At 32.1% G+C, this 12,703-nt stretch overlaps 1 protein-coding gene across 2 annotated transcripts in view; it reads left to right on the plus strand.

Moving 5' to 3' along the window:
* Window positions 1-1,795: 1,795 nt before the first annotated feature.
* The window catches only part of LOC122628144 (tyramine receptor 1-like), a 39,556-nt gene continuing 28,648 nt past the window's right edge, over window positions 1,796-12,703 (plus strand). The window contains exons 1-2 of one of the 2 annotated variants that reach the window (XM_043810068.1): window positions 1,802-1,846; window positions 2,299-2,511. The gene's annotated coding sequence lies outside the window, so the exon portion shown is untranslated. Of the gene's footprint in view, window positions 2,512-12,703 lie in introns of both variants that reach the window. The other variant, XM_043810070.1, reaches the window with a different exon arrangement.

Genomic DNA, 12,703 nt, shown 5'->3' on the forward strand with positions numbered 1-12,703 from the left:
GCAGCAACCTTAATATCTCTCAGGTGAGATCTTTGAGTATGGACCACTTTCTCTCAGTATTGTATAGAACTCTCGAGTGTAGGTCCCTTGAAAGGTCTCCTTCTTTTAGTTAGGAAAAATCGAGCTCTGTTATTGCGTTGGTGAAACGATCTTCATGATGTCCACTCTTCGTTCTGAGTTTCATCATTTTTACACTCGTATGCGTTCTATCGCATCTTCCGGTTTTCTTTTATTTTCTTTCTGTTCTTTTTTTCCAGACTAGATTGTCGAGGATCGGACTTTTCTCGTTATGTTCATCTCTTCTTTTTTACTAATTTTCTTCCTTTTTTCCTCTTCTTTTCTTTTTCCCTACTAATTTTCTTCTTTTTCTTTTAATGTTATATAGATCAACGAGAGAAACTTGATATTAAAGATGTTTGAAAAGTTATTAACGATGTTTAGATATAGAATAATAGAAAAGATATTTAAAGCTGAGGAATTTTATTTGTCTGTGATAGAGAATCTATTATACATTTTCAAAATTATAAAGAAAATATTTTCTAATTTTTCTATTTTAAATTTCTTAGAATACAGCAATAAAATTGTATATTTTAAGATGATAAGCGTTTTACGATTATTTGTGCTAAATAGAACAGATCACCGGGACAATCTTATTCATATCTGTCGCTGAACTTATAACACACGTTTCGAATAAATGATAGTGAATAGACTTAATCGAGTTCTCTTTCAATCGAAGAGAAAAAATTTGTATATCTTAATTTAATTGGAAGAAAAATGTCTACAATGGGAATAGAATTATATCGGACATTGCGTTTTTATCGTGGTTTATTGCAATTTTGTTAAAGCCGCACTTGATAATACATTTGACTTGCATGTCCTCTTAAATGCAACGGTATTGACTCGATAAGACGGCGACTGAATTAACTATGTTTTCATATTCAATCCCTTTATCTTATTTTTCCATCTACATGATTTTTGTCACAGTACGATAATAAACCAATGTAAATATTTATTTATTCGATTCATTTCAAGTGCATATTCGAAAAAGTAAAATTACACTAGAATATAAAAAATTAATCAATAGAAGATTGTAAATAACAGATATATAGATTACGCATGATTATCGTCATAGTTCAAACATATTTCCTTTGTTACTGAAGAACGTAATTATTGGAATATCAATAATTCAAATGTTCATTAAATATTGTAGTGGTACAACATTTCGCTTTGATATTGTTTGATAATATATTCATATAATTTTCAATATGATATAAATGAACTACGTACCACCAGATAAACGTGAGAACGTGAGAATTGTATCCGATGGTCTTTCTCATAGTTTGATTTTTGGTACATCATTTATTGTCACGTACTCTTGATCGATATACTTCTCATTTATGAAAATCGAAATGGCAAATTCCATTACTGGAGTTTCATTAAAAATTTCTTTCATTTTATTTACGTAAGAAATTATCAATATTTTTCTAGATAAAAAAAAAGAAATATGAACGAAAGATGATGAAACATTAATTATAACAATTAATTGATCGCTAATGAATAATACAATTTGATTTCAAATCGTTTTAAGTCACGAAAATATTATAAAAAGGAAAGATTAAAATGACAATAAAAAAGATATTATTTAATTTTCATTTATAAAAGTTAAACATTTTAAATCGTAGGTACAAATGTGATACGTTCTGTGGATATAACACAGTCCGCTATCTGTATGGAAACGGGAGCGAACACTAGGGTCGATGGGGGTGGTTTCTGGGATTTTCAGTACGCGCGCGACCGCCGAGCCGAAAACATGCTCCTTCTGTATATCCCCTATAGTCGTTCTTAAGTTGGTGACTTTTAAACTTTATTAGATATAAATGACATCGAAATATAAACGGAGTTTTCTTTTTATCCAAAGAATAATCCAATTAAACTCAATTCTTCCACGTTATAATTATTTTATAAACTTTCTTTCGTGGAATATAATCAATTAAAAGTAGTTTAAGTATAAACAAAGAAGTATCTTTGTCAATAATTTTTATCTTGATTGAGTGAACAGTGCCTATTTTATGACGACAAAAGAAAGATATATAAACTAGAAAAAATTTATCATATCGAACGAAATTAGTGTAGCTTTTTTTTATTGGATCATTATTTTACAAAATACGGCAGTGTGTACTATAATAATCATTTATCCTTGACAATATTCCTTCGTCAATTATTACACGAGCAACAGGATATAATCGATCAAAATTTCATTATCATCCTTGAAATTTCACGCTTTGTTCTTCGTTACAGTGACAAAATTTTAATCGTTCCGAAGTCTATCAGATTTTTACACGACACGTGATTCGAATCATGATTCACGTTCAATCAAATGCATTATTAAACGCGATAAGTCTATCTTATTTGCACAGTTCGCAAACGTCGATATCGTGATTTATAATCGATGAACGACACACTCATTGGACCATCGTGCAACATCGAAGAGGATTTTAATTACTACATCGAGTAAGTTACAAGATTTGTAATATTACAATATGTTGAACAATAATAGAACATTTATATATTTTGTACGGAAGTTTTCCGATGAATAAGTGAAAGTTTTAGAGTACTATTCGCACAGACTTTCCATAAACAAAAATGTGAAAATATATTTATTTTTTGAGGAAATTTAAAAAATGAAAACTTTTCTTATATCATATCCATAAAACTGATACTAGTCAATCAGGAACAGAAGAATATTTTTTAACCGATGAAGATAATCTGACTCGTGTTTCATTTAAATAAAAATCATTAATATAATAAACAAAGTACGTTAAAATCGGTGAATAAAATTTATGAAATAGTGTAAAAAAAAAAGTAATAATTCTATAAAAATTATTCGATGTTGTATGCAGATCAATAATCAATCAATTCATCAGCATCCCTTATTTATGTCACACTTATTCTTTTAAAGACCGAAACATTTCCAAATGAAACACACAACTTCATATTCATTTCGAAATACTAACGATGAATATCATAGTTCTATCCAGTTCATATCTTACGTCCCAAATAGAGAACAATGTGTAATTAATGGTCGAAACACGACAGACACTTCGTGCTTGGCGAAAAGCAGTGGAAAGGAAAAAAATACGTATTACCTAAATCTAATTGAATTCGGCATCGTACATTCTAGAATCCGTGGAATGTCCTAATTTATGATCACGATGGTGCTACGTGGGCATTTGAAAACGGAACAGAAAAAAAGGGAGGGAAAAAAAGAGAGAGAAAAAGAAGGAATAGAACTATAGAAACAATTTTATGCTAACGGCATTTACATTAACATCGAACGAACACCCAATTAGATTTATTATAGACGACGAAAACGTGATCGTATTTATTATTATAAGAAGCAAATTTAAAAATGTATTTCATAATGTCTGCAGGCTTGTTTACTTCAGACTACATAATAGAAAGTGACGTTTTCAAATAATTAAACATCTCGTTATAACGTTGACGTTAAGGAGAAAGAACAAGAAACGTATTCAGTGAACGAACTTTCGTAATCGATCGAGAGGACAAAAGAGAAGAAAAAAAAATTGGTAGTCTGGACCACTCGCTATCCCGTTACCACCTAACTATGTAAATCTCGTTATCGTCGCTCTTATTACACTGAGCCTGACCTTCGTAACGACGTGCATTTTCTGGTAATCGGAGTCTTCGTTCGCCGAGCGCGTTTTTTATCTTAAATGTCGCGGAAAAACGAAGGTTCTAAAACGGGAGCGAACAAAAAACGGAGGAAGGATAGACGACTCGATGAAAATTAAACGTTGATCGTGTTTAAGATGATTAATTGTAGAGGATCGAGATAAGTTTCAATGCGAATCCAAATCAGGATGAGGAAAAAAGACAGAGGAATGTACTTTTCTAGACATTAGTTGCACGCTTGGAAAACGTTCGAAAAATTAGCGAATATTTATTATGTATTTCTCGTTTCTTCATTCTCTGCACTTTTTTCCGTCTCTCTCTCTCTCTCTCTCTCTCTCTCTCTCTCTCTCGCTCCCTCTTTTCTCTTTGGAAAATTTACATTACCTTATGGTATTACATTACCTTATATTTTCGAGTCCAACGATGTCGTCGACGACTCCTTCGTATTCCAGCTTTTACCTTGTTTCCTTGCAATTTAATTCCACCGTACTTATTCACTTCGCCTAGCTTCCTACAGAAAAAGGTTACGTTGCTAAGCGGTATAGTGTTAAAATCCTTCCTTTTTTCCTTTTATATTTTCGGTCTAGTTGACAAGCGTTCTTTCGGTCTAGTTATATGCTCACAGAGTCAAGAAACTTCTGTCTTTCTTTCTTTCTTTGTTTCTTTCTTATTTTCTAGCAAATTATCCTTTCTTTTTCTTTCTTTAAAATACACTAATGTCATGTTTGAGAGAAAGGCAGAGAGATCAAAGAATGGACGGCCTGTTATTTTCTCTTTGAAATGAATTTTCAGTAAGTCAAAAGAAACGAGATCAATAATCATATGAGTAAAAGAAAACGAAAAAGAGAAGAAAAGAAAAACGGATGGCTATAAATTTTTTAATCCGTCGAATAATTTAATATTTATTTATATTATTATCGTATATTTGATTGGTATTATCGTATGGTGCTGTGCTTTTTACATAATCAAAGATAAAGATAAAACAGAAAGAAATAAAGTAAAGATATCTGGTAAGTAGAATAAAAAATTAAATAGAAGAAGCATGAGAAGACTCTTACTTTTCAGTAAACTCGGAGTTAATATTTCCGAAGACTTTGCGACCGTGTTACTCTCTGCTTAAAGATAAATCAAGATTTTCCTCTTTTATCTGTAACGTTGTCTTCACCTAGACGAATCACTCGGAATGCTTTTCATTCTTCTTAATCGTGAAGTTGAATTAACGTATCGGGATAATGTCGTGGAAGCATGAATAAATAGGATCAACAACAACTACTATTTAGTTAGCAATTATCGTATTAAATCTAATCGAATCACCGTTAAGGTTGAGAAATTTATTTAAATAGAAGGATAAAGTTAAATGGATTTAAATAGCTGATTTAGAGATTGAAAAGGAAAAATATTTTCCTTCTCCTTTTATCTCTCTTATTTTCTCCTCGAAAAGTAAAGCCCACTTTTTGTCGCTAATTTCTTCTTTCCCAAGCGTTATTTTATATCGACTTTGTTTAATTAAGAAATTAACAAAAGTTTTTAAATGGAATCTTCGCAATGGACGATGCTGCTGAAAATAAAACGACCGATAAAGAAAAAATGCACATCTACGAACATTTTACTTCTCAATATCTTTTTTTTTCTATCTTCAACTTTATAGTCATCGTAATCAAAAGGTCACGAGGCACGAAGGTATCTTCCTCTCAATTTATAGAACGTCTCGTCACTGTTTTCACCGAAATCTCTCATTTCCGTGATTAATAAAGTTTCATGATAGAAAAAGAGAGAAAAAAAGAGAAATTTATTGATGAGCTGCCATAATACCACGACATTTTCTACGTAAACTCGTGAAAATTAACTTATACTGATTTTTCTTTTAGGCATTGCTATATACATACCTATATTTCTTTCATTTTAAGTCTTCTGAAAACATTATATGCAACGAACGGCTAGCCTTAATTACCTTGATGTCTGCATGGAGAACAATTTTTTTTCATTGCTCGTCAAAGAAACAACGCGCCCGTCATTCCTTTTCCGCAGCTTAAAGCCCTCAAGCCCACATAGTTGAGTTTTCCTTTTTTCTTTTTCTTCCTTTCTTTCTTTCCTTCTTTCTTTTTGCTCCATCTAACACAAGCCTCTGCTTTCTCTTGGTACTAGGAATATATTTTTAGGCAAGTTACTAGATAGGATATAGTTTGCATTAGTTTAACTCCGATGATCAATTTTTCTAAGTCTATATTCTCTTTCTCTCTCTTTTTTTTTTCCTATTAATCTTACCCATTTTCACTCTATTAGAAGTTTGTATCAAGACGAACGTACATTGAATCCGTAATGAGATTTAAACACGAAATCTTATCCCCACGGAGAAATTCTTAGGAGTACAGAAGAATCGTGCAAGAGATTTAATTAACAATATCGCAATATAGAATAATTAAAGAACAATTCTTTAATACGAGTTCGTTGGATGGCAGTATGTTATTAAAATTTATCGAGTAATCCTTGCAATCTGTTTAGACATATTCATGCGATCGATCGATATATACGAATAAACGATATAAACGAAAAATAGTGTCGTAATCTCGTATTTACACTGTTCAAGCTACGCTATCACTCACGAATCTTCCATGATATCAAATTTTTCATTGAACTTAGAAATCGATCGAATAACTGAAAAAAAAGAGATAGAGAGTAAATAGAAGAATTGCTACGTGAAACTTCTCCAATTTCATGCACACATGTGATTTCTGAAGTTTCAGAGAAGTCCATCATCGACTTGCCTCACCAAACTTATTGGAGTACATTTTTTAAATCCCATTATCGATATTTCGTTCTATTTTTATTTTCTGTTTTCTTTTTTTTTTCAAGAGGAACTCGAGATGATAACTTGAGAATCGTAAAGAGAAAGCCGCTTACAGATCTTGATTCGATTTTCGTTAAATTTTCAGGTTTCCATCGATCGTGAAAAGAATTAAGACGATGCAAGGAAATCCATCATTCGCAGACTTCCGAGTATTATAACTCACTATGTATGGTTGGGCTATATCGAAATTCTCCTGACTTTTGCTAAACCATACGAATAGTCCGTTGTTTGGGATCGATATCGCAATCTTCCTTTTTATAGCATTATTTCGAAGTAAGTACTTCCTGAAAGTCGTTCCATAAAGATTCTGTTCTTAATCGGAAAAATCTTAGAGCATTTTTAAAGCAAAGCTTACTCTAGATAACGCGTCGGACAATTTGATCTTGATATTTTTCTTACGGTAATTCACTTTGATTTTCTCTATTTGTCTTTCTCTCTCTCCCTCTCTCTTATCTTTGATCGATTTTACGATACTATTCGAAATATTTCGCAAGTATAGAATACATTACATAAACGCGCGAGCTTAGGCTAATGTACATAATGTCCAAAAAAGACCCTATCCTATCCGTGATAGAGTCATGTATTGACAGAGTACTTAACTTTGGTTATATTTGACAATGGTATCGATTTATTCGTGTGCCCGTGGAAAAGGATATTAACGAAAGTTCATTAATGAAATACTTGGCTTTCATTACGCTTGCTCTTAATCGCATTACTAAGTGATGGACGTCGATGTAATAAACCATGCATTAATATTGAATTGATTCAATCCATTCATGGCGAAAGTATCGAAAATGAATTCATGTTTATCCTTCTATCTATTATTTTTAACGAACGTGTTTGTCTGTTTATAGACGTATAATATATCGAATCGAATATGGACTTATTCTTTCATAAACTTTTACTTGTTGATATTTAGTAAGTACGCAGAGATTAAAATAGCAAAGCTTTAAAGAATAATCGAACGTAATTGAAGTTGATTTTAAGAAAAAAAAAGTCGTCACAATGCTCCACATTGTTTGGATTTTCGCTTTGAATCGTATCGCTTTTATGAGTCATTCGATTTTACGAGGAATACGAGAGAACGAGAAACATCGACGAAGATTCGTAGACCGAAATTCGCGCTCTTCATTTCACACTGATCTCAATTGCCCTATTTCCTAAAAGTCCGCCATACCTTGCTCGTAAAACTTGATAATTTTTCTATCCTATACTCGACGTTTATTCTTTCTTCTTCGTTTATATTTCGAATCATTTTTTATATATCAGTTTTCTATGGCTTTCTAGTTTTGAGAGATCTATAAGAAAAAATTGTACACGCTGTTTACCTATTTTCTTTATTTCTTTCTCTCTCACTCTGTTTATTTTTATGTATATCCATTGTATAATTTATCCTACTGAGACTTGGACTACATTAAACTTCGTATCAATAGTTGGTTGACCCGAACAAAAAGCAATTTCGAGCATCAGACTATTCGAAAAAGCACAGAGTAACTAAATTACAGTTCTGTCAGTACGTTCGTAGAGAAAGAGTATAATTATACTGACAAATTTGTTAACAGAGTACAGAAGCTCGTTAAAGAATCCACATTCGGGAAAGTAATCAAAACTTGGAAAAAAATTTTATTCACTGCATATATATATTTGGAATTAGAAGAACGAAAAAGCGAAAGAAATAGAAACAAAGAAAAATAGAAAACTTTATCATTCGGTTGATGGTAATGAAGAAATCATGGTTAATCCATAAGAATGTCGAATGAAACGTCGTTACATATAGTCGGCTTATAAGTTTATCGATGTTTGTTTTTGTTTTGTCGAGTCATACTAACTGGAAAAACACATTTTTTTTTTTTATATTTCTAATTCACGATAACGTGCGTACACAAACAACGAGAGTCTTCGTGGACGGTTCCACTTCTCCTTTCAACGCACCATTGATATTGTTCGTCCGTCTGCATTGCGGAAACAACGACGTGGAGGAGTGTTCGAACCGCGTGTTTTCGTAGCTTGCGAGAAAATACGCTCGAGAGTATGGTTCTCAGAGTAAGACAGGTATATAAAAGAGAAATAGAGTAGAAGAAAAAAGGGAGAGAGAAATGGGAAAAAAAAGAGTGAGAAATGAGGGCCGGAGGGTTTTGAGAAAAATTTTCTCTTGTACCTCCGAGAGACTTTTATATGATGTCTTAAGGGTCTACATCCACCTAGAAATATCTTTTTTCCTTATGCATAATTTTGTTTAATAATATTTTTTAATAATTTCTTATGATTGAGTACATGTATTTTTGAATAAAAAAAGAAATCGTTTCATTTCCATCAATCATTCAAAAAAAATAAAGAAATTTCGACTATTTTCTCTAGAAGCATGTAGTCCCCTTAAATAACATATATCGAAGAGCTTTACTTACGTTCAACGATGTACGTACAAAGTTGTAATCGAAGTTGAAAAAATTGCTAGTGATCATTTATTTTTACTGTTACTTTTTTTTTTTTTTATTATTAATCACGTTTCGTTTGTAAAAGAATTATACGATAATTTCAGGATAATGGGTGTTTCGCAGGAAAGAACGATGAAATAATTAACCTTGCTCGTTTATTATGATAAATAAGCGTCATTGTTTCGAATGCATGGTTAAACACATGGAATCATCAATGATGCCAGATGAGGGAATCATGTATGAATTTGCGAAATTTCATTCTTCCATATCACACTGCATGGATATGTACATACGTACATAGATATTATAGATATATATATGTATATACACAATCATTAGGTTCATTCGAATGTACCCTTCTCTTTTCTTCTGTTGTTTGTTGTTGTCTCGATTTTGCAGAGAATATATAAACGAGAGAAATCCTGAGATTGTATATTCGACCTGTCTGGTAACGTTGTCATCGTCTATAAATAATGACCAGGCATTTAAACTTACATACATACGTTCTCATCCAGCTTCCTAATGCTATTCTCTTCTCGTTGACGTTTCCAAAATTCGAGATTTTCGCGATTCGAGGAGGAGAAATTTCCTCTTATTTTAATTGTCGCCTTCGTTAATGCTCGAAACGCTCTCTATTAACTTGAATTTATACGTCAGCAGATTTTAGGGACGACTTTTTATATATTCGTCATTCCGTTGAACTTATTCACGTATTTTTCGAGTTCGCTATTTCGATCAAATCAGTCTAACGTTTGATGAAGCATAAAGCTTGGTAGTCATTTGATTGATCCATCGGGCGCGTAAAATCAATTTCGTTTAAATATACAAGTGCATATCCAATATATATTTATATATGTATATGTGTATATATATATATATATGTATGTATGTATGTATGTATTTTCTCCAATTAATTTTACTTATCGATTTTTTCTACCGTTACTTGGAAACCACGATTCTGTAATATATAAAAATCGAATATCCCACATTTTATCGCACGGACTTGTCGATGCGATTAACGAGTCCCGTTGTTCGATTTTACGTACAAGGAAAATTGAAAAATTCTATGGAATTCGGTAGCGCTTAATCGAAACAACTGTTATCCATTCAATATAGATACATGCCGTTGCGTAAAATTTATCAATGAAGAACCTCACATTTTTTCCATTCTGTTTAATTTGAAATTTTGCGACGAAATATCTATTATTCATATGGCTCATTCGTACAAATAATTCTCAAAAGAACAATCTATCTACGGAAGATGAGCAAAGAAAAGTTTAATTTTTCGTTTAATATGTTTATTGTTTGTGAAAGATATCGATTAAGATACGATAAAATAATTAATTAATATTACATCGTTTATTCTACTCGAATTCTAACACGGTCGAGAGAATATATAAACGATACACATCGATTAGGAATTCTCTCTCTCCTCTTCTTACTCCTTTCTTGTTTCTACTGGTATCACGATGAATTCTCATGAATGTATTTCGCAAAATAGAAGAGAAACTAGTAATCCCGGTTGGTTGGTGCCTCGTTCGTACCAATTTAGTCGATGAGTATACAGTGTACAGCATATTAGCAAAAGGTTGTTTACTATGAGAATAGAAGAACGCGGTTCGAATCGTTTTATAAATTGCGTTTGTCATACGGCTCGTTCGTTTTTATGACCATTATAATAGTCGAAGTAGGAACTTAGAACGTACTCGTTGCAAATAGTTTAAGTCTTTTAATACTTCTATAGAAATGGGAAACATTACTCGAGGCGAGAACAAATTTCATAATTTCTCATCTTTCCCAATTATTTCACAATAGAACTTTGTTGAAGTGAGTCGATTAACTCAAAATTATTGCCCTTTTTGGAAGGATTTTAATCGTCAAATTAATCATCATGAATTGTTCAATGCGATTCCAACTTAATTATAAGAGATCATTAGGGAAGATATCAACGTTCGAAACCATTAAGAAATTACAAAGGAGAAATCAAGATGATCCCTGATAAAATTATCAACCCTTTTGAAAGTCACTAGGATATCTCACAAAGAGGACGTCTTTTGCAAAATATATGTTAGAGGATACGCATAATATCAAGAGGTTATAACAAGTATAAGTACATTCACGGAAGCTGTAGGGAACTGTTTTCATCCGTTGGAAGCATCAATCGATTATACATAAAAGGATATTATCTTAATTTCTACTCCTTTCATCCCTTAAACCGTTCTTAACTATTAACCATAAGAAAACATTTCTTCATATTTTCTCTTTTTGATAAGTTTATTTGTTTACATTGCAATTATTAGCTATAAAATAGAGATGGTTTGCTCACGATACTATAATTTCTTCTTTGAGGTATTTCATTCCAAATCTACGAAATATATATCGGATGTTTGTAAATTAATTATGGATAGTTACTCGTTATCATATATTATTAATATAATTATAATAAAAATGAATTTTATGATAATTTCGTTCAACAAGATTACAGACACTTTATTTTCAAGTCGAACGAATACTGTCGTTACGATGTAATAAATCATGTCCGATGATTAATATTCATATTTAATAAAAAAAAGTGTATTTTATACTATAACAAATAGATGTTCTTCCTCATCGTTTAATCCTTCTCTTCCTGTATACCTTCAACCGTTTTCCATATCATCGGTTACGCTTGATCTAAAAAGAGCAGAAGGATGTAGAAGGGTGGATAAATAAGAGATCCTTTGAAGTTCGTATCGTCCTTCGTGGTGCCTTCTGGTCTTGCCAATGCATACTCATCGATATTCCATGCGCAGGAACAGCGTTGGTACTTTGTGAAACCGCTGAGGTGACTATCAATGTGATTTCCTTCGGACTACGTCGCTTTTGTTATTTGCTCTCACCTTGCAAAGAGAGATAGAAATAGGTGGATGAAGGGGGAGAATAAGAGAAAAAGACAAAAAGAGAGATAAGTGTTTCACCAAGTACTTACTTCAACGAGATCTTCCTTTTTTAAGAGGAGTGAGAAATTGCTACAGAAACATTTACAGAGATATTTATAATTTACAAAGTACTATCACTCGATGATTCATTACTTAGAGAAACCGAGTATATTTGATTACCTTGAAAAGTAGACAAATAATAGAAAATACAAACAATAGAAAGAATTGCAGTATTACAGGAGACCGCTTATAAATCATCCTGTTCGCATCCACCGAAGAATACTATAGATAATCTAAATGTGTTTCGTTTTACTTTTTTAGTTGTCACGAATCTGTGTAAAATGCTCGTAAGATAAAATCGGAGCTCTATTCGCGCTAAGGTTTCCATTTGTTCTAGCCAAGATTACACCGTGTTACGAGTTTTCCGTGAGAATTAATGTTGGAATACGCGCAATCTTGAATTTAGATATTAAGAATTTAAGTGAACTTGTGAAATTGACCGTAAGTGTCTGCTAGAAATGTGAAATCTGATATCTGAATTCTGGGTAGACAGCAAGAAATTAGATTGTTTTATACGGACGATATTCTTTTCTTGCTAAAACGGTTAACCGTTTCAATGTTTTCGCGTATCCTTCGAAATTAATTTCTGGATGACTTTGGAAACATTTTCATGTTGAATTATGTCAGACTTTTAAAAGTTTCGTTAAATGAGATGTAGTGGTGATCATTCATTAGCTACGGTACTATATTAAAGCAAACGTATTGTCAAATGAAAAGGATTTTTCATAAGCTTTTTTTTTCGAGATTCC

Source organism: Vespula pensylvanica, chromosome 3 (assembly GCF_014466175.1).
Source record: "Vespula pensylvanica isolate Volc-1 chromosome 3, ASM1446617v1, whole genome shotgun sequence".
NCBI classification, from domain to species: domain Eukaryota; kingdom Metazoa; phylum Arthropoda; class Insecta; order Hymenoptera; family Vespidae; genus Vespula; species Vespula pensylvanica.